The 24,002-nt window shown below is 38.0% G+C and overlaps 1 protein-coding gene and 1 non-coding gene across 7 annotated transcripts in view; both read right to left on the bottom strand.

The window, feature by feature from the left end:
- The window catches only part of SCFD2 (sec1 family domain containing 2), a 510,081-nt gene that overhangs the window by 376,779 nt on the left and 109,300 nt on the right, over positions 1-24,002 (bottom strand). The window lies entirely within an intron of this gene.
- LOC123573863 (U6 spliceosomal RNA) lies at positions 16,786-16,892 on the bottom strand. Its single transcript, XR_006698576.1, has one exon. It is a non-coding gene; the product is annotated as a U6 spliceosomal RNA (small nuclear RNA).

Here is a 24,002-nt window from a genome sequence, read left to right as displayed (position 1 = left end):
TCTTCCTAACTTAAGATCTCATAGTGTCAGCCTAAAAGGTCATTCCCAAAGCATACCTCAGTCCTAGGCTAGATTGGGGGAAAGTTCAGTGTTGCTGAAATAATCATGATATATTGTCAGGATATTCAAGTAGTCACAAAGGTATCTGATAAAAGATCACCCTCCTTAACTTATGAAAGGTGCTACAATGGGTTGACTACAACAACTCAACAACTTTTTGTCATACTCATGGCCAGCGAAGGCAAACTGCCGCTTAGGTACCATGTTTTTGCTCCAATGGTTTTGCCAACACAGCAGAACCGGAAAGATATGAAGTCAGACCCAGGTCTGCGGGAATTTTCATCTACCTCTTACCTTCAAAAATCCCATTTCATTGATCTAAGACTCTATGATTGATCATAACACACACCATTATTTTATGTGCTCCCAAGCTAGAAAAAAATAGTTTCAACTAAAATATGCTACCAATTTCAGGATGTACCCAAATTTCAGAAATGTGAAAAAATGAACATATCAGAATCAATGAAAAATGGTAGGTAGTATTCTTCTAGCCAAATCTGCCCCTTTTGTTTACAGAATGGAAAGTGACCTTGACTATTTTCAACTTAATCCTCAAAAAAGGAAGGTTGCCTGTATTATATCACCATTTCATTGATTCCAACCTCTTTTTGCATACAACTATTAAATACAAATGACCAAAGGGGCAACTAATACTTTCCCATTTGATGTTTGTCCAAAAATATTTAAAACATTTCATTCAAAACAACTTCTGATTACTGTTTCGATCTCCAAAATATCTACAGAAAACAAAACAAAACAAAAACCTCTTCCCAGCTCTGGTTCTGAACAAGTTAAGAAATAAAGCAAAGCTTGAAAAAGACATGCAATCAGGCATCCAGAAGTGGCTGCCTATGCCACAGGGCAGTGGTCGATGGCTTCTGCTATCCAGTGCCTTGAGTTCGATTTCTTAGAAACAGTTTGAGGTGAAGAAAAGAACATTGGATGGACCTCTCCAAGATGGTCAATTAGACACAACCAGGAGGAACATCTCCCACCAAGGGACTAGGGCATCAAGAAGACTGGCACACTTCTAGCAGATCTTCAGAGGGAAAGCACTGAGAGCAGAAAGATGGAAGACACAGATGCTAGACTAAAGGGGAAGGAAGCTTGGAATGCTGTACGGTACTACCATGCACCAGGACTTATTTCTAGACCCCAACAACTCCTGCAGAAGGGGTGAGTTGAATAGGCAAGGAGCAACCTGCTCTCACCATAGGCTTCTGGAATCTTGGCAGGAGGAGACCCCTCAACCACCAAAGACAAATGAGTTGGCAGAGAGAGATGCTCAGAGAAGTACTAGGGGCAGAATTCCAGCCAGTGCAAAGCCGAGAGGGTTTGGTGTGGTGGCAACTCTAGTGGAGCATGGACAGAGATACCCATCCCCTAGACTCAAGTTGCTGCCATAGGAGACTTTAGCCCTCAAGAGAACTGTCAGACCTGAACTCTGCAAGGCAGTCTTCCCTATGAGACAGGGCCATTTCAATCCAAGCACCCCTCAGCGTGCTGGCCTCTCCCAGCCTGGCTGTGCCTGTTTGCAGTGCAGCCCCCAGGTACCTCCTGGGGGCCCACATCATAGCTCCTATGCTGGTGGACCATACCTGACCAGCAGAGTGCTCCAGTAGAGTAGCCTTGTAGACATACACCAGCCCGTTCATATCCTCCCACCACTGCAGCCTCCCACGTACCACTTTGCTGGCACACACCTAGCCAGGACCACCCCACGTTGCTTTGCCAGCACATGTGTATACAGGCAAACCTTGCCTTCCCTCCCATGCCAGCATGTATGTGTGTGTGCACCCTGTCATGCCATTGCTGCCAGTGAAAGTTCACTCCCTCCCCCTCCCCATGCTGCACCACCATTGTTGTCTGAGCATTAGTGGACACTGAGCTTACCATCCCCACTTCTGCCAGCACCCCACTCCTGTGCCAACACTGTGGTGGCTTTGAAACGAGACATGGAAAACAGTGGACATGCCTCCACTCTGAGTGGCACCACCACCTGCATGGACATGCACAGAGGACATACACAGTCCTATGCCCACCAGTACCCCAACCCCATGATAACACCATCACTAGTGCAAAAGGGCACAATTGCTGGACAGGGGCTCCCAGCCCCCACGAGCTATGCTGCATTGCTGCAGTTGTGAATGCCGAAACAGAGGCTGGCACCCCAGCACCCACTAGCATCCTGCCACAGCCAACAAGCATGCAGTCTGCTGCACTGCTGCTGCCAGTGCTGGTACTATGTGCAAACAAAAATGAATCCTGCTGCACCAGCCTATGAAGTGCTTTGGCTGGCACCAACCATCAGAGTGTTGTGACCAGCAGTATGGGAGCACCTGAGTCCCCTAAGTGCAACAGGTTCCTAACCTTGAGGAGCCAGAGAACAAAGCCAGTGCCAATACCAGTCACCCAGTATTAGAGCACACAGGTTTGGACTCCTGAGTGGAGTCCTGGCTCCCTAAAAATCTTCCAGAAATGAAGCCAGTTGACTGAACTCACCTTATACCAAAAATAAACCCCCAAGGTCATCAAATAGGATAAAAGAGGAAAAAAAACATCCAAAGGACAGCAACTTCAAGACTGAAGGAACATCAGCCCACAAAGATGAGAAAGAACCAGTGCAAGAACTCTGACAACTCAAAAAGCCAGTGTCTTCTTTCCTCCAAATGACTGCACTAGCTGGAGAGCAAACGTTCTTTACTAGAGTGAGATGGCTGAAATAAAAGAAATGGAATTCAGAATATGCATAGAAATAAAGATCAGCAAGATTCAAGAGAACGCTGAAAGTCAATCTAAAGAAGCTAAGAATCACAATAAAATGATACAGGAGCTGACAGACAAAATAGCCAGTATAAAAAAGAATGTAGTCAATCTGGTAGAGCTGAAAAGCCTACTACAAGAATTTCATAATGTAATATTACAAGTACTAACAGAAGAATATAACAAGTTGAGGAAAGAATCTAAAAGCTTGAAGACAGGCTTTCTGAAATAAGCCAGCCAGACAAGGATAAAGAAAAAAGAATGAAGAAACATAAATAAAACCTCTGAGAAATATGGAACTATGTAAAGAGGCCAAATCGATGACTCATTGGTGGTGTAGAGATGGGGATAATGGAAGCAACTTGAAAAACATATTTTAGGATATCCTCCATGAGAACTTCCTCAACCTTGCTAGAGAGGCCAATGTTCAAATTCAGGAACTGCAGAGAGCCCCAGGAAAATACTTTACAAGAAGATCATCCCCAAAACACATAATTATCAGATTCTCCAAGTCAAAATGAAAGACAAAATATTAAGGCAGCTAGAGAGAAAGTACAGGTCACCTATACAGGGAAGCCCAACAGACTAACAGCAGACCTCTCAGCAGAAATCCTACAAGCTAGAAGAGATTGGAGGCCTATATTCAACATTTGTAAAGAAAAGAAATTCCAACCAAGAGTTTCATATCTGGCCAAATTAAGTTTCATAAGCAAAGGTGAAATAACATCCTTTTCAGATAAGCAAATGCTGAGACAATTAGTAATTACCAGACCTGCCTTACAAGAACATCTGAAAGAAATACTAAATATGAAAAGGAAAGACTGTTACCCACCACTACGAAAACACAGTTAAGTACACAGACTAGTGATGCTGTAAAGCAACTATACAAACAAGTTGGCATAATGACCACCTATCAACATGAAGACAGGATTAAATCCATACATATCAATTTTAACCTTGCGAGTACATGAGCTAAATGTCTCAATCAAAAGGCACAAAGTGGCAAGCTGGGAAAAAAAAAAAAAAAAAAAAAAAAGAACCAATGGTATGCTGTCTTCAAGAGACTCATCTCACATGCAATGACACCCATAGGCACCAAATAAAGGGATGGGGAAAAATCTACCAAGCAAATGGAAAGCAGAAAAAAGCAAAAGTTTCAATCCTAATTTCAGACACAACAGACTTCATTTGTTTGTTTGTTTTTAGTATTTTCTGTTTTTTCATTTTTAAATTTATTTACAACTTCACTCAATGAAGAGACATAACAGACTTTAAACCAACAAAGATCAAAAAAGACAAAGAAGGACACTACGTAATAGAAAAGGGTTGAACTCAACGAGAAAATCTAACTATCCTAAATATATATGCACCCAACACAGGAGCACTCAGATTCCTAAAACAACATCTTAAAGACCTTCAAAGAGCCTTAGACTCCCACACAATAATAGTGGGAGACTTTGACACTCCACTGACAGTATTAGACCAATGATTGAGGCAGGAAATTAACAAAGATATTCAGGACCTGAACTCAACACTGGACCAAATGAACCTGATTGACATATACAGAACTCTCCTCCCCAAAACAACAGAATATACATTCTACTCATCACCACATGGCACATACACTAAAACTGACCACATGATCAAATATAAAACAATCCTGAGTAAATGCAAAAGAACTAAAATCATATCAACCACTCTCTTGGACCACAGTATAACAAAAGTAGAATTCAAGACCAAGAAAATCACTGGAAACCATACAATTACATGGAAATTAAACAACATGCTCCTGAAAGACTTTGGGATAATTAATGAAATTAAGGCAGAAATCAAGAAGTTCTTTGAAACTAATGAGAATAAAGATACAACATACCAGAATCTCTGGGACACAGCTAAAGCAGTGTTAAGAGGGAAATTTATAGCACTAAATGTCCACATCAAAAAGTTAGAAAGATCTCAAATGAACAACCTAACATCACAACTAAAAGAACTAGAGAAGCAAGAGCAAACCAACTCCAAAGCTAGCAGAAGACAAGAAATAAGCAAAATCAGAGCTGAACTGAAGGAGACTGAGATGTGAAAAACCATTCAAAAGATCAACCAACCCAAGAGTTAGGGTTTTTTTGAAAAAAATAGTAAGATAGATAGACCAATAGCTAGACTAATAAAGAAAAAAAGAGAGACATACAAATACACACAGTTAGAAAGAACAAAGGGGATATTACCACTCACCCCACAGAAATTTGAATAACAATCAGAGAATACTATGAACACCTCTATGTACACAAACTAGAAAATCTAGAAGAAATGGAAAAACTCCTGGACACATACACCCTCCCAAGACTCAATCAGGAAGAAACTGAATCCCTGAATAGACCAATTACAAGCTCCAAAATGGAATCAGTAACAAATAGCCTACCAACCAAACAAAAGCCCAGGACCAGATGAATTCACAGCTGAATTCTACCAGATGTACAAGAAGAGCTCTTACAATTGCTACTGAAACTATGCAAAAAAATGAAAACGAGGGACTCTTCCCCATCTCAATCCATGAGGCCGGCATTATCCTGATACAAAAACCTGGTAGAGACATCAAAAAAGGGGAAAACTTCAGGCCAATATCCTTCATGAACATCGATGCAAAAATGCTCAACAAAATACTAGCAAACTGAATCCAGAATCACATCAAAAAGCTAATACACCATGATCAAGTAAACTTTATCCATGGAGAACAAGGTTGGTTTAACATATGTAAATCAATAAACATGATTCATTGTGTAAACAGAACCAAAGGAAAAAAACCACATGATCATCTCAATAGATGTAGAAAAGGCTTTCAAAAAATTCAACATCCCTTCACATTAAAAACACTCAACAAACTAGGTATTGAAGGAATATACCTCACACAAACTAGGTATTGCAGGAATATACCTCACACAAACTAGGTATTGAAGGAACATACCTCAAAATAGTAAGGACCATCTATGACAAATCACAGCTAACGTCATACTGAATGTGAAAACTGCCACAAGACAAGGGAGCCCTCTCTCACAACTCCTATTCAACATAGTATTGGAAGTCCTGGCCAGAGCAATTAGGCAAGAGAAAGAAATAAAAGACATCCAAATAGGAAGACAGGAAGTCAAAATATCTCTGTTTGCAGATAACATAATCCTGTATCTGGAAAACTCTATAGTCTTGGCCTCCAAAGCTCCTCACGCTGATAAACTTCAGCAAAGTCTCAGAATTCAAAATCAGTGTACAAAAATCACTATCATTCCTATACACCAACAATAGCCAAGTGGAGAACCAAATCAGAAATGTAATCCTATTTACCATTGCCACAAAAAGTATAAAACAGCTAGAAATATAGCTAACTAGGGAGGGGAAAGATCTCTACAGTGAAAATTACAAAACACTGCTCAAAAAAAAAAAAAAATCAGAGATGGCACTACGAAAAAAAAAAATGCTCATGGATAGGAAGAATCAGTATCATTAAAACAGCTATACTGCCCAAAGCAATGTACAGATTCAATGCTATTTCTACCAAAATAGCAAGGACATTCTTCCCAAAACTAGAAAACACTATTTTAAAATTCATATGGAACAACAACAAAAAAACCCGAATAGCCAAGGGAATCCTAAGCAAAAAGAACAAAGCTGGACACATCACACTATCCAACTTTAAACTATATTATAAGGCTACAGTAACCAAAACAGCATGGTACTAGTACAAAAACAGACACATAGACCAATGGAACAGAATAGAGAGCCCAGAAATAAGGCTGCACACCGTGACCACCTAATCTTTGACAAAGCTGACAAAAACAAGCAATGGAGAAAGAACTCTCTATTCAATAGATGGTGCTGGAATAACAGGCTAGCAGAAGATTGAAAGTGGACCTTTTCCTTATACCATACATAAAAATCAACTCAAGGTGGATTAAGAACTTCATTAAGTAAATGTAAAACCTAAAAGTATAAAAACCCTGGAAAATAACCTAGGCAACATCAGCCTGGTCATAGGAACTGGCAAAGACTTCATGATGAAGTTGCCAAAAGCAAGTTTAACAAAATAAAAAATTGATAAATGGGATCTAACTAAACAAAAGAGCTCTGCACAGTAGAAGAAACTATCAACGGAGCAAACATACAACCTATAGAATGGAAAAAAAAGTTTGCAAACTATACATCTGACAAAGGTCCAACATCTATAAGGCACTTAAAAAATTTACAAACAAAAAACAAAAAACAAAAACCACCACCATTAAAAAGTAAGTGGGCAAAGGTTGAATACTAAGAATGAGAAATTTTTTAAATTGAATAAAGGACATGAACAGACACTTTTCAGAAGAAGACATACATGTGGTCAAAAAGCATATAAAAAATGAGCTCAAAATCAGTGATCATTAGAGAAATGCAAATCAAAACCACAGTGAGATAATCTCACAACAGTCAAAATGGCTATTATTAAAATGTCAAAAAATAGGTGCTAGTGAGTTTGTGCAGAAAACGGAACACTTAAAAACTTTAGGTGGGAGTGTAAATTAGTTCACGCAGTGTGGAGATTCCTCAAAGAGCTAAAAACAGAATTACCATTCCACCTAGGAATCCCATTACTAGGTATGTACCCCCAAAAATATAAATTGTTCTATCATAAAGACACATGCACATGTATGTTCACTGCAGCACTATTCACAATAGCAAAGACATGGAATCAACCTAAAGCCCATCAATGAAAGACTGGATAAAGAAAATGTGATACATATGCACCATGGAATACTACACAGCCATAAAAAAATAACAAGATTGTATCCTTTGCAGGAACGTGGATGGAGCTGGAGGTCATTATCCTTGACAAATTAACATAGAAACAGAAAACCAAATACCACATGTTCTCACTTATAAGTTGGAGCTAAATGATGAGAACACATGGACAAATAGAGAGAGACAACACACACTGGGGGCCTACCTGAGGGTGGAGGTGGGAGGAGGGAAAGGATCAGAAAAAATAACTGTTGGGTACCAGGTTGAATGACTGATATGGTTTGGCTCTGTGTCCTCATCCAAATCTCACCTTGAATTGTAATCCCCATAATCCTCATGTGTCAAAAGCAGGACCAGGTGGAGGTAATTGGATCATGGGGCTGGTTTCCCCCATGCTGTTCTCATGATAATTAGTGAATCTCACAAGATCTGATGGTTTTATAAGTGCCTGGCATTTCCCCTGACTGCACTCACTCCATTCTGCCACCCTGCGAAGAAAGTGCCTGCTTCTCCTTTGCCTTCCGCCATGATTGTAAGTTGCCTGAGGCCTCCCCAGCAATGTGGAAGAACTATTAGTCAATTAAACCTTTTTCCTTTATAAATTTATCCAGTCTCAAGTATTTCTTCATAGCAGTGTGAGAAGGGACTAATACTCTGATGATATAATCTGTAAAACAAACCTCCATGACATGAGTTTCTCTATGTAACAAACCTACACGTGTATCCCTGAACCTAAAAGTTTAACACACACACACACACACACACACACACACACACACACACACGAGGTCAAATACCACCTTTAATCCAGATAGAGAGGCAGAGTTGAGCCTCTTCTTATTCAATCATTCCAAATTTACCGATCAGATAAAACATCCCTCTCACTAAAAGAGGGTCAGAGAAAGGTGAAGACCATGGCTAGGAAAACTCTTCTTAATGGAAATCAGGAGTGGGAGAATGTTGTTTTATTCTAATAAAAAAGAGTTTTGATGTTGGGTTTTTTTTTTGTGTGTGTGTGTGTGTGTGTGTGTGTGTGTGTGTGTGTGTGTGTGTGTGTTGGATACATATTGCAAAAAAACATGCTCTGCAATTTTTCTTCCCAGGAAAAACTTTATCAAAATATCTCCCTAATCTGTAAAGAGTACCCAACTCTGCCTTTGGAGATTACAATTTTTGCCTCTTTCCTTACTCTTCATTCAAATGATATCATAGTGGGTTTTTTTGTTTTTGTTTTTTTTTAGATTTAAAAATCTCTTCATGTCTGGAATTTATTAGTCCAATACAATCTTTTCTGCATTATGCATGTTCTCTTCTTTAAAAAAAAAAAAATACTCACGGGTACAGCTTATTATAGCAAAAAAGATACAAAACAGGATCAATAAAGAAAAAATAATCCCTCCCTACATGTTACAAGATAGGGTTGGCTGCAAGAGAAACTTAGTAAGATTTAGGAAGTAGAAGGAAGGCTGAGCAGATGATGTTCATCATTGATCAAGGGCCATAAACGAAAGACTTGAAGGTGTTAGTGGTTTCCAAGTCATCCTCACTTGTTCTCGCTCCACCTCCAGCCCATCTTCCTGACTGCCAACATTGATAGCATCAAGTCTTCTCAATGACTTTTATAGAATTTATTTTTTATTTCAATAGGTTTTGGGGAAACAAATGGTATTTGGTTACATTAATAAGTTATTTGCCAGTGATTTCTGAGATTTTGGTGTACCCATCACCTGAGCAGTGTAACTGTAACCAATGTGTAGTCTTTTATCCCCCATCACACACACATTCCCCCAAGTCCCCAAAGTCCACTGTATCATTCTTATGTCTTTGTGTCTTCATAGCCCAGCTCCCACTTTCTAGTGAGAACATAAGACGTTTGGTTTTCCATTCCTGAGTTACTTCACTTGGAATCAATGTCTCTAATTCCATCAAGGTTGCTGCAAATGCCATTATTTCATTTCTTTTTATGGCTAAGTAGTATTCCATGGTATGTATGTGTACGTGTGTGTGTGTGTGTGTGTATATATATATGTGTATATATATATATATCACATTTGCTTTATTCACCCATTGATTGATTTGGGCTGGTTCCATACTTTTACAATTGCAAATTGTGCTGCTATAAACATGCATGTGTGTGCAAGTATGTTTTTTATATAATGACTTACTTTCCTCTGGGTAGACACCTAACAGTGGGATTGCTGGATCAAATGATAGATCTACTTTTAGTTCTTTAAGGAATCTCCACGCTGTTTTCTATACTGGTTGTACTAGTTTACGTTCTCAATAACAGTATAAAAGTGTTCCCTTTTCACCACATCCACACCAATATCTATTTTTTTAAATTTTTTTGTTATGGCCATTCTTGCAGGAGTAAGATGGTGTCACATTGTGGTTTTCATAGGCATTTCCCTGATAATTAGTGATGTTGAGCATTTTTCCATATGCTTGTCAGCCATTTGTATATCTTCTTTTGAGAATTGTCTATTCATGTCCTTAGCCCACTTTTTGGTGGAATTGTTTGTTTTCTTCCACTGATTTGTTTCAGTTCCGTGTAGATTCTGGATACTAGTCCTTGGTCAGATGTATAGATTGTAAAGATTTTCTCCCACTCTGTGGGTTGTCTATTAACCCTGCTGATTATTTCTTTTTTTTTTTTTTTTTTTTTTTTTTTTTGAGACGGAGTCTGGCTCTGTCGCCCAGGCTGGAGTGCAGTGGCCGGATCTCAGCTCACTGCAAGCTCCGCCCCCCGGGTTTACGCCATTCTCCTGCCTCAGCCTCCCGAGTAGCTGGGACTACAGGCGCCCGCCGCCTCGCCCGGCTAGTTTTTTGTATTTTTTAGTAGAGACGGGGTTTCACCGTGTTCGCCAGGATGGTCTCGATCTCCTGACCTAGTGATCCGCCCATCTCGGCCTCCCAAAGTGCTGGGATTACAGGCTTGAGCCACCGCGCCCAGCCCTGATTATTTCTTTTGTTGTGCAGAAGCTTTTTAGTTTAATTATGTCCCATCTATTTATCTTTGTTTTTGTTGCATTTGATTTTGGATTCTTGGTCATGAAGTCTTTGCCTAAGCCAATGTCTAGAAGGTTTTTCCAATGTTATCTTCTAGAATCTTTATGGTTTCAGGTCATAGATGTAAGTCTTTGACCCATCTTGAGTTGATTTTTGTATAAACTGAGAAATGAGGATCCAGTTTCATTCTTCTACCTGTGGCTTTCCAATTATCCCAGCACCATTTGTTGAATAGTGTGTCTTTTCCCCACTTTGTGTTTCTGTTTGCATTTTCAAAGATCAGTTCGCTGTAAGTATTCTGGCTTTCTTTCTGGGTTCTCTACTCTGTTCCATTGGTCTATGTACCTATTTTTATACCAGAATCATGCTGTTTTGGTGGCTATGGACTTATAGTATAGTTCAAATTCGGGTAATGTGATGCCCCCAGATTTGCTCTTTTTGCTTAGTCTTGCTTTGGCTATGCGGACTCTTTTTTGGTTCCATATGAATTTTAGAATTGTTTTTTCTAGTTCTGTGAAGAATGATAGTGGTATTTTGACAGAAATTGCACTGAATTTGTAAATTGGTTTTGGCAGTATGGTCATTTTCACAATATTGATTCTACTCATCCATGAGCATGGGATGTCTTTCCATTTGTTTGTATCGTCTATTTAGTGTTTTGTAGTTTACCTTATAGAGGTCTTTCACCTCCTTGGTTAGGTATATAACCAAGTATTTTATTTTTTTGCAGCTATTATTAAGGGGTTGAGTTCTTGATTTGATTCTCAGCTTGGTCGCTGCTGGTGTATAGCAGAATATATAGTGCTGTGTAGATTTGTGTGCATTAATTTCATATCCTGAAACTTTGCTGAATTCATTTACCAGTTTTAGGAGTTTTTTGGATGAATCTTTAGGGTTTTCTAGGTATATGATCATATCATCAGCAAACAACAAGAGCTCAACTTCCTCTTTACTGATTTGGATGCCCTTTATTTCCTTCTCTTGGGGGAGTGCTCTGGCTAGGACTCCCAGTACTATGTTGAACAAAAGTGATGAGAGTGGGCATCCTTGTCTTGTTCCAGTTCTCAGGAGGAATGCTTTCAACTTTTCCCCATTAAGTATAATGTTAGCAGTGAGTTTATCATGGACAACTTTTATTACCTTAAGGTATGTCCCTTCTATGCTGATTTTGCGGAGGGTTTTAATCATAAAGGGATGTTGGATTTTGTCCAATGCTTTTTCTGCATCTATTGAGATGATCATGTGATTTTTGTTTTTAATTCTGTTTTTGTGGTGTATCACATTTATTGACCTGTGAAAGTTAAACCATCCCTCCATCCCTGGTATGACACCCAACTGATGATGGTGGATGATCTTTTTGACATGCTGGTTGACTCAGTCCACTAGTATCTTGTTGAGGATTTTTGCATATACGTTCATCAGGGATATTGGTCTGTAGTTTTATTTTTTGGTTATATCTTTTCCTGGTTTTGACATCACGGTGATACTGGCTTCACAGAACGATTTAGCGGGGATTCCTGCTTTCCTTATTGTGTGGAATAGCATCAATAGGATTGATACCAATTCTTCTTTGAATGTCTGATAAAATTCAGCTGTGAATCCATCTGGTCCTGGACTTCTTTCAGTTGGCAATTTTTTATTGCCATTTCAATCTTCCTGCTTGTTGTTGGTCTGTTCAGAGTTTCTATATCTTCCTGGTTTAATCTAGAAGGGCTGTATATTTCCAAGATATCCATCTCCTCTATGTTTTCTAGTTTATGCATGTAAAGGTGTTCACAGCAGCCTTGAACGATCTTTTGTATTTCTGTGCTATCAGTAGTAATATCTCCCATTTCATTTCTAATTGAACTTATTTGGATCTTCTCTCTTCTTTTCTTGGTTAATGTCGCTAATATTCTATCGATTTTGTTTATCTTTCCAAAGAACCAGCTTTTTGTTTCATTTATCTTTTGTGTTTTTGTTTGTTTGCTTGTTGGCTTCAATTTCATTTAGTTCTGCTCTGATCTTTGTTGTCTTTTCCTCTGCTGGGTTTGGGTTTGGTGTGTTCTTGTTTCTGTAGTTTCTTGAGATGTGACCTTAGGTTATCTATTTGTGCTATTTCAAACTTTTTGATGTGGGCATTTAATGCTATGAACTTTACTCTTAGCACCTTTTGCTGTATCCCAGAGTTTTTGATAGGTTATGTCACCATTATTGTTCAGTTTAAAGACTTTTAATTAGCATCTTGATTTCATTGTTGACCCAAAGATTGATTATTCAGGAGCAGGTTATTTAATTTCCATATATTTAAATGGTTTTGAGGTTCCTTGTGGAGTTGATTTCCAATTTTATTCCACTGTGGTCTGAGAGAGTGTTTACTATAATTTATATTTTCTTACATTTACTGAGACTTGTTTTGTGGCCTATCATATAGTCTATCTTGGAGAACATTCCATGTGCTGATGAACAGAATGCATATTCTGCAGTTGTTGGATAGAATGTTCTGTAAATATCTCTTAAGTCCATTTGGTGTAGGGTACAATTTAAGTCCATTGTTTCTTTGTTGACTTTCTGTCTTGATGATCTATCTACTGCTGTCAGTGGAGTATTAAAAGTCCCCCACTCTTGCTGTGTTGCCATCTGTCTGATTTCTTAGGTCTAGCAGTAACTGTTTTATAAATTTGGGAGCTCCAGTGTTAGCTGCATATATATTCAGGATTGTGATATTTTCCTTTTAGATTAGTCCTTTTATCATTATAGAATGTTCCTCTTTGTTTTTTTAACTGCTATTGCTTTAAGGTTTGTTTTGTCTGATATAAGAATAGCTATTCCTGCTCACTTTTGGTGTCCATTTGCATGGAATATCTTTTATCTTTTTCCACCCCTTTACCTTAAGTTTATGTGAGTCCTTATGTGTTAGGTGAGTCTCCTGAAGACAGCAGAAATTTGGTTGGTGAATTTTTTTTTTTTATTTTATTTTTTTGGTTGGTGAATTCTTATCCATTCTGCCATTCTGTATCTTTTAAGTGGAGCACTTAGGCCATTTTCATTCAAAGTTAGTATTAAGGTGTGAGGTACTATTCTATTCATCATGCTATTTGTTGCCTGAATGTCTTTTTTTTGTTTTGTTTTGTTCTTTGTTTTTTGTTTTTTTCATTGTGTTATTGTTATATAGGTCCTGTGAGATTTATGCTTTAAGGAGGTTCTATTTTGGTGTATTGCAAGAATTTGTTTCAAGATTTAGAGCTTCTTTCAGCAGTCTTGTAGTGCTGGCTTGCTAGTGGTGAATTCTCTCAGCATTTGTTTGTCTGGAAAAGACTATATCTTTCCTTCATTTATGAAGCTTAGTTTTGCTGGATACAAAATTCTTGGCTGATAATTATTATTTTTTTTTATGTGGGCTAAAAATAGAACCCCAATCCCTTCTAGCTTGTTGGATTTCTGCTGAGAAATCTGCTGTTCCTCTGATAGGTTTTCCTTTATACGTTACCTGATGCTTTTGCTTCAGAGCTCTTAAGATTCTTTCCTTTGTCTTGATTTTAGATAACCTAATGACTATGTGCCTAGGCAATTATCTTTTTGTGATGAATTTCCCAGATGTTCTTTAAGCTTCTGGTGTTTGGATGTCTAGATCTCTAGCAAGGCTGGGAAGTTTTCCTCAATTATTCCCTCAAATATGTTTTCCAAACTTTTAGATTTTTCTTCTTCCTTAGGAAAAACAATTATCTTAGGTTTTGATGCTTAACATACTCCCAAGTTTCTTGGAGGCTTTGTTCATTTTTTTTAAATTCTCTTTTATTTGTCTTTGATGGATTGGGTTAATTAGAAAGCCTTGTCCTCGAGCTCTGAAGTTCTTTCTTCTGCTTGTTCAATTTTATTGCTGAGACTTTCCAGTGCATTTTTCATTTCTCTAAGTGTGTCTTTGATTTCCAGAAGTTGTGGTTGTTTTTATTTATGCTGTCTATTTCACTGAATATTTTTCCTTTCATATCCTGTATCAATGTTTTTAATTTCTTTAAGTTAGACTTCACCTTTCTCTGGCATCTCCTTGATTAGCTTAATAATCGACCTTCTCAATTCTTTTTCTGGAAATTCAGAGATTTCATCTTGGTTTGGATTGCTGGTAAGCTAATGTGATCTTTTGGGGGTGTTAAAGAACCTTGTTTTGTCATATTACCAGAATTGTTTTTCTGGTTCCTTCTCATTTGGGTAAACTATGTCAGAGGGAAGATCTGGGACTCAGGGCTGCTGTTCAGATTCTTTCATCTCATGGGATGCTCCCTTGATGAAGTGTTCTCCCTCTTCCCCTAGGAATGGGGCTTCCTGAGAGCTGCACTGCAGTGATCATTTTTGCTCTTGTGGGTCTAGCCAACCAGTGGAGCTACCAAGCTTCAGGCTGGTACTGGGCAGTGTCTGCAGAGCCCTGTGATGTGATCCATCTTCAGGTCTTTCAGTCATGGATACCAGCACCTGCTCCAGTGAAGGTAGTGGGGGAGTGAAGTGGACTCTGTGAGGGTCCTTGATTGTATTTTTGTTTAGTGCACTGGTTTTTTGTTGGTTGGCCTCCAGCCAGGAGGTGACGCTTTCAAGAGTGCATCAGCTGCAGTACTATAGGAGGATGCAAACTTGCCCTAGGGTTGCCTGGTTAAGTATTCAGGTTTTTCAGACAGTAAACAGGGACATAGAGCTCCCAAGAGATTATATCCTTTGTCTTTGGCAACCAGGGCTGGTAGAGAAAGACCACCAGGTGGGAGCAGGAATAGGTGTGTCTGAGCTCAGACTCTCCTTGGGCAAGGCTTGCTGCAGCTACTGTGGGAGATGGTGGTGTGGATCCCAGGCCAATGGAATTATGTTCCCAGGGGGATTATGGCTGCCTCTGCTGAATCACATAGATCACCAGGGAAAAGGGGTAAAGTCAGCAGTCACAGGCTTCACCCTGCTCCCATGTAGACCACAGTCCTAAAGGTTGGTCTCAAGAAAGCAAGCAGACTCAGTTTTTCGGCATCTCAGGGAGCCTGCAGTGGTGATCCAGTTCCTCCAAATGGTCTGTGCATTCTCTCAGCTTTTCTGGCATGTTCCTGCAGTAGTTCTTGGAGCAGAAGTTCATGATGTGAATCTCCACACACTGCTCTGTCTGAGTGGGAGCTGCAAGCTAGTCCTGCCTCCTATCTGCCATTTTAATCCAAATCTCCATAGATGCTTTTGCAAGTGACAATACACCATGCTGCCAAATGACTCTGAATAGCAAGGCCCACAGAGAAGCAGAGTGGTGGAAACTTCTTCCCAGAAAAATTCAATCCTAATTATAAATGGCTAAAAAGAAGGTATTATAAAACAGAACCTGCCAGGGTGTTGGTGAAGTCAGGAACAGCAATAAAATGAGCCATCATATTTCCAAGCCAAGCCATATGGCGTGAGAGCTAGTAGAGGCACTAGAGGACTTAGAAAGTAAAATCTGCCAATTTATTATAAAATTAGCAGATATACTATTACTTAGCTTAGGTAAACTTGACTGGCTATAGAAAGATACTGTCTAACATTCAACATATTTTTATAAAACAATCCTACCTATTAAAAACTACTTTGGCAGCCAATAAAATAGATGCCTATTTTTTATTGCAAAGAGATAAAATTTTAAACTAAAGCTATATTTTACCTCAATTATCTTGAATGGCTTTATAACTCATTTATATTTTATTTAAAAACCATTTTCTAAGCTGGATTGTTTTAATTTAAAGTATACATTCTACCTAAAGAAATAACTGGAGATGGATATATTACATACATATTTTTATAAAGTACACGTTTAGGAAGTAGGAAGCTTAAACACAGCTGCTTCCTTAATACACAGTTTGCTATCATTTTATTGCCACAATAAGTTATAGTCAATAAAAGGTTTTTTTCCTTGTATTACTCTTCAGTGATTTTATAGAGAGGAAATCAGATGTTGGGCAGCGTTCAAGAATACATATTACTTTCAATGTTCTCACTTTATGATACCTTGATTTTATCCCATAAAATCTTTTCTGGGGTTTCAAAGTTCTCTGAATCCAATGAGGATTATATTTATTATTATTATTATTACCACTCACACCAATACACCATGCCATTTTTTAAGACAAGCAGAAAAAGTATAAGGCTTAAAAAATCATAATGGGTTTGTTAATGCACTATTTTTCTTTAATTTTTACTTTTATTCTAGATTTTAAAAATGTGAAATGCTTCACGAATTTGCATGTCATCCTTGTGCAGGAGCCATGCTAATCTTTTCTGTATCATTCCAATTTTAGTATATGTGCTGCCAAAGAAAGCACCTAAGGCACAATTTAAAGGGTCATTTATTTGCTATGTAATTTTGACAAAAAGGTCAATTGTTTCATTCTCTTTGAAGTTCAAGCACTAGTTATTGTTATAGTTTTATAATAAGTGGTATAAACATACCTATAAAATAACTGTTTTCTTTTTCCTTTTCCCTTTTTTTTTTTTTTTTTGAGACAGGGTCACCGAGGCTGGAATGCAGTGGTGCAATTACGGCTCGCTGCAGCTTTGACCTCTTGGGCTCAAGTGATCCTCCTGCCTCAGCCTCCTGAGTACCTGGGACCACAGGCATGCACCACCACACCAAGCTATATATTTTTTTTTTTCATTTTTAGTACAGACAAAGTCTCACTATGTTGCCCAGACTGGTCTTGAACTCCTGGTCTCAAGTAATCCTCCTGCCTCAGGATTGCAGGTGTGAGCCACTAGGTCTGGCCAATAAATTTTTAATGGGAAAAAAAGCTTTTTTCTTGTGATGACTAGCATAAAAACTTCAGTCATCCACTGCAGAAAAAGTGGGCTTTAAATCAAGATTTAAAGAAAAATACTGTCAAACATTATCAAACAGTAAATATAAAAAGATAGTAACATTTTTCTAAGTGACAAACTCATTCTTCCTTAATAAATTTTAATTTAGGAAACCAAAATCTAGGTGAGAATATATTAAAGGCATTCTTCACATAAAATAAGACAGCATTTGTAATATTTTTGACCCAGCTGAAAGAATAAATAATCACTATTTATTGAGGATTTACTGTACTTAGTTATGTATTAAGACACATATAGTCTCACTCAATCCTGACAATAACACTACGAGATAGATACTTTATTCTTAGCTATGTATTAATTAGGTATGTATTAATACACATATAATCTCAGTCAATCCTGACAATAACACTATGAGGTAGATATTTTATTTATCTTTAGATGAGGAAACTAAGCCAAACTCTCTTGCTATACGACAAGAAAGGAATTCTTCATACTTTATACCCTTTCACCAAATTAAATGAATTTGTACTTTAATTAAAAGAAGGCAAAGCTACTTTGTGAAAACACTACTTGAATCATAAACATATCCATGATCAGTTTAAACTTGTTCTTTTCTACACTTTAAATTTGAAGCAAAATCAGAGTTATTTTATAACTAGCACACATGTATTCAATGCCTAAAACACTGTCTGTGATATTGGACCCAGCAAGAGAAAAAAGGAGTCATGAAGATGTTTTATCTCCTTCGGCTTTTCAAATTGTACTCACTGCTAACAAATACTAGATTTTCCCCAACAATACTCAAAAAGGTTTCTCTTTTGAGCATATAATATTATCTTTAGAAATTAAATGTATAAATCTATTGTTTCCAGGAGTGTAAGTCCAACATAAATCTTACAAATAGTCCTCAGGTCTCTTGCTGACTAGTCGTTAGATCACCAAAACCACTGTAAGTAGAATAAATGCAGTAACCTATTTTTAATTATAGATTTCTAAGACCGATTTCTTTTTTTTAAGTAAGGTTGTCTATAACGTTACTTAAAGTAACGTTACCATAAAGTAAACATTGACATTTCAGTGTTGGAGGCCTGGTAGAAAGTGGTGGAAATGAGTCTCCCAAAAAATAAACAATTCTCAACATTAGCTGAAATTTCTTGGTGGCTCTCAAGCCCTTGGGGAAAAACGAAAGGTTGTCCTCACGCTCAAAATAAACACAAATGCCCTATTTTCAAACCAAAGTCTGTAAAAGGGGCAGCTGCCCATATATTATTACTTGTTAAACTAATGGATGAGTATATACTACGTAAAGTAAGCACGTTCACAAACCAAGAGCATTCCGATGATCAGTTTATACATTCGCCTATGCTAAAACCCTAACTTGTAAGGACCCAGAAGTGACTGAGAACACAGTACTGGTCAGGGTGATATGTAATTATGCTAGGAGTAGGATTTTAGTATTTTAAATGTTTACTTCTTTTCCCCAATCTTACTCATTTATTTATTTAAGAGATTGGGCAGAGGCAAGGGGGTCTCTCTATATTGCCAGGCTGGAGCGCAGTGGCTATTCACAGGCCACTGCAGCCTCAAATTCCTGACTTCGAGTCATCCTCCTACTTCAGCCTCCTGAGTACCTGAAACTACAGATGTGTACCACTATGCCTGGGGTTCCTCAGTGTTTCAACTCTTTCTTTAGTTGTTGAAAGAACCACACCAATTACCATGATCACATCTAATAGTCTAAGAGTCTAATATGGAACAAAAGATTCCAAATATTAATTACAAATAAAAAGCAGCTTAGAAATTAATATGTCAAGTTTCTTCAGAAACCTTTAGTAAGCTTATCTAGAAAGATTATCATTCTCAGGAGAAAATCTCTGCATAGCCTTGTTTTGAACCAATTTTATGAGATTTTGTAGTGGGGCTCACTTTAGAGGACATGTGATATAGACAGCAGCAGGGTGAAGAGATTGTCCATACGGTAGGGCAGGGGGAATGAAGGAGGTCACAATAGTGGCTTTGGGCAGGTTATCAGAGCCCATGAGTATAAAGAGGGTGTCCACAGGGGAGACAATGGTAGCCCAGGGCATGGTGTCAGAGCCAGAGCCAGGTGAGGCGGGCATTAGTGCATGGGGGTGGGAGAGTCTCGCAGGGGTTGTTGGAATCCAAGGGGATGGAAAGGGCATCCAGGTGGAAGGTGGTGGAAGTGAGGATCCATGGCAGGGGATCAGAACCTGAGCAAGGTAAGGATGGTGTCCACACGACTACCAGGACCCAAGTGGAGTAAAGAGGACATCTCGAAGGGATAGGGAGGCTGGAGGACAGGGGAGAATGCAGCAGCAGCCCTGCATGGGTTGTCAGAACCAAAGCAGGTGAGAAAGGTATCCAGGTGGAGGTTGAGGGATAACAACATCCCAGGATGCAGTGTAGGTCACTAAGCAGGTGAGGGTGGCCAAAGAGGGCAGTAGCAATGGTAGTGACTCGGCACAAAGTGTCAGAGCCTGCAGAATGAGGAGGGCATCTGTGCCTTAGGAGCCACAGTGTGGGCTTAGTGTGGGGTGCTGGAACCTGAGAGGCCTGAGGAGGGCCTCTATGAAGAAGGCAGAGGTAGGGGCAGCACAGAGATGTCAGAGCTCAATAGAGGTAGAAGAGCATCCCTATGGGGAGGTTTCCACAAGGGTACCTCTGTATGAAGTGAGAGAGAACATCCGTGTGGGCTTGGCCATGACCTGGAGCAGGAAGAGAGAGCCCAGGTGAGGTGAGGAGGCATCCACGCCACGGGGCAGCAGCTCTACTGGAAGATTAGTTACACACAGTGGGGACTGATAAAGTAATTAAATATGTCGAGGATAATGGGAGATAAGTTCCTCACTGTCAGAGAAGGGAGGTACAACTATGGAAAGGGGGAAAACTAGAATGAAACATGTGCTATTAGGTTAGAGCTATGATATTAAACCAGATGCAGTGGCTCACGCCTGTAATCCCAACATTTTGGTAGGCTGAGGTGGGAGGAGCACTTGAGTCTAGGAGTTTGAGACCAGCCTGGGCAACATAGAAAGATCCCATTTCTACAAAAAATAAAAAATAAAAATGAGCCAGGAGTGCTAGTGCACTCCTGTATTCAGGAGGCTAAGGTGGGAGGATCACTTGAGTCCAGGATGTCAAGGCTACACTGAGTGGTGATCATGCCACTGCACTCAATCTGGGTGACAGAGTGAGACCCTGTCTCAGAAAAAGAAGAAAAAGAACTATGAAAGCAATATGAGCTCATAGTTTTTAATGAAGACAGACATAATGACAGTGATAGAGATAGAAATGTTTTAAAATGGTATAATTGGTAAATTCACAATCATTGTGAGTAATTTAAAATCATCTCTGACAGAAGATAAATCAAAGTGATAAAGAACTGAAGAAATTATAGTTTTGAATCACTTGATTATTATTACTTATATTATTATTATTATAATTATAAATATCAACAACAAAGCGATAGGTCCAGGTTATTTTTTGGAAATATTTTACTTTTAAGTAACTGATAATTCCTTTTTTAAACAAATAGAGAATAGATAAAGAAAACTCACCCTAATCGACTTTACCAAACTATTATAATCTTTTTTGGAAAACAAGACCATGGCAGAACAATAAAGAAAAAAATATAGGCCAGGTGCAGTGGCTCATGCCTATAATCCCAACACTTTGAGAGGCCAAGGCAGACAGATCACTTGAGGTCAGAAGTTTGAGACCAGCATGGCCAACGTGGCGAAATCCCATCTCTACATACAAAAATTAGCTAGACGTGGCGGCACACACCTGTAATTCCAGCTATTCAGGAGGCTGACATGGGAAAATCACTTGAACCCGGGAGGTGGAGGTTGCAGTCAACTGAGATCACGCCACTGCACTCCAACCTGGGTGACAGAGCAAGATCTGTCTCAAAAAAAGAAAGAAAAAAAAATCCTAATTTCACCTATGACCATAAATGCAAATTTCTATGGAAAATATTAGTAAACTAAATCCAGCAATTTGTATGTGTGTGTGTGCATATGTTTACATGTGTGAGTGTATGTGTGTGTGAGAACAAGTTGAATTAATCCCAGGAATGCAATGAAGATTATTTAGCATTAAAAAAGTTATAAACACAATTCACCACATTAACAGATTAAGGGAGAAAAACTATATAGTCATTTAAAAAATTAGTAATCTGCATTAAACAAAATGCAACACTAATGCATCACTAAAAAAAAAAAAAAAAAAAAAAAAAAAAAAAAAAAAAAAAAAACAGCGAACTAGGATTAGGAAGAAACTTCCTCAGTCTGATTAAAAACAAAACAAAACCTTTTTGGAATATTTTCTTTAAAGTCAGGAATAAGATGAAGATGCGTGTTAGCATGACTCTTACTGAAAAAGGGCCTAGTATGCCTGGTCAATGCACTATGAAAGACACTTGGTATCAAGTGTGGAAACGAAGAAACAAAACTGACTTTATTCACAGATAATATTCTTGCCCACACAGAAGACCCAGGACAATCAATGAATAACAACCAGAAATAAGAAAACAAGTATCATCACAAAATGCAAAGTGTTGGATCCATGATCACTATTCACAAGTCAATATATTCCTACATGCCAACAATAAACTGGAAAATTAAATTTTAAAAATTCAATTCATAATGGCATTAAAATCCTTAAAATACTCATGAATAAAAGCATAAAACTGAATATATGATTTAAAAGCACTGTGATGGATAAACTGACAACTAGAACAAACCAAAAACTGGGAATAAACCACTTTTATTTGGGATCTTAGTATATTACATATTAACGGGAAAAAGATGAGTGTATTTTGGCTCCAAATAACAGAAAACCAATCACCTTAAACAAAAATTATCATCTCACAAAACAAGATATTTTGAGGTAAGGCTCATAGTCATCACTAAGGATTCAGAAAGTTTTTTTTTTTTCTTTTTGCCTTGATAGGAAAAATACATAATGAAGAAATAAGCTCCTTCTTCTGCCTCTTGATGTATGTTTGTGACATTTTAGACATTCTGGGATAATGAAGGGAGCTCATGGACATCCTGAAGAGGACACAGCTTTTATCCTTACCTGGTTCAACATTTTTGGCAATCTTTGGTAAACTCAACAATATATAACAGGAGACATATTCCAGAGTATTCACTGCATAATTCTTCCTAATCTCACATACATACACACCACACACACACACACACACACACACACACACGGGCACAAATGCAACAGCCTAACTAAACATCAGTACAGATTGCATAAATAAATTGTATATTTATGATGTGGTTTAAAGGAATGAGCTAGATCTACATACATCACTTTATTTATTTATTTATTTATTTATTTATTTATTTATTTTTGAGATGGAGTCTCCCTCTGTCACCCAGGTTAAAGTGCAGTGGCACAATCTCAGCTCAATGCAACCTCCACCTCCCGGGTTCAAGAAGTTCTCCTGCCTAAGCCTCCCGAGTAGCTGCCTGAGTATAGATGACCACGACCACACCCAGCTAATTTTTATATTTTCAGTAGACACAGGATTTTGCCATGTTGGCCAGGCTGGTCTCGAACTCCTGACCTCAAGTGATCCGCCCATCTCAGCCTCCCAAAGTGCTGGGATTATAGGCGTGAGCCACTGCACCTAGCCCATCACTTTGGATTATCTTAAAAATAGAACCTTGAGAGAAAAAAGCAAGCTATTTAGGGATATTTATAGTATAACATCACTTATGTAAAATTAAAACCTATAGCATAAATGCTCTATATTATTTATGAAAAAGTAAATATTTAATAAAAATGTAAAAACAACAAATTGAGCTTGTAATTATCTCTAGGGAAAGAAAAAGGAAAATCAAATTAGAGATGGTTATATAGTATCAAGAATGCTTCAACTTTATCTCTAGTTTTATTTCTTTAATGAAAAAGGATCCATGATAGATATGAAAATAATGATAAATCATATTGAGTCTATGTGGAAAGTTTACAGATACTCATTGTTTTAGTACATTTATGCTTTATAATCCTCTATCCCTTTTTAAAGTACTGTATAATTTTAAAAACTACTTTATAATTTTAAAAAATACATACTACATATTTTTTGAAAAGTTTCCCATGAAAATATTTCATCAGTCATGAAAAGTTCCTATCCCACATACAAATATCTGTATAAACACTACAAATGGAGATCACTTCCTTCATTTTTTACTAAACGCCATTTTAAGGCACATGCTATGTGTTGCTTAAGGACTAGAAACTAGGTAATGTCAGAGGAAATGTGAATAGTAGTAATATGCTACAGAAAAAGTAGCAAGGATCAAATAAAGACACCATGAAGAGCGAGAAAGGTCCAAATGGCATAAAATTGAAAGAGGTTTCCAGAGGTTAGTTCAATGCTCAAAAAACATCCTTAGTATTGAATAAGAAGCCAAAGACATTACTGTCAAAATATTTTTTTAAACAGGTGTGAAAAAAGTTTCTACTTGAACTTTAACTCGGGGGCACTTAGAGAATATGAAGCAGGGCACATGTCAACAATATGATTTATTACTAAGGCTATAATAAATGTCAAAGTTTTTCCCTGGAAATCAAAACAT

This window comes from Macaca fascicularis, chromosome 5 (assembly GCF_037993035.2).
Source record: "Macaca fascicularis isolate 582-1 chromosome 5, T2T-MFA8v1.1".
NCBI classification, from domain to species: Eukaryota; Metazoa; Chordata; class Mammalia; order Primates; family Cercopithecidae; genus Macaca; species Macaca fascicularis.
This window is presented reverse-complemented; position numbering and strand designations above follow the sequence as displayed.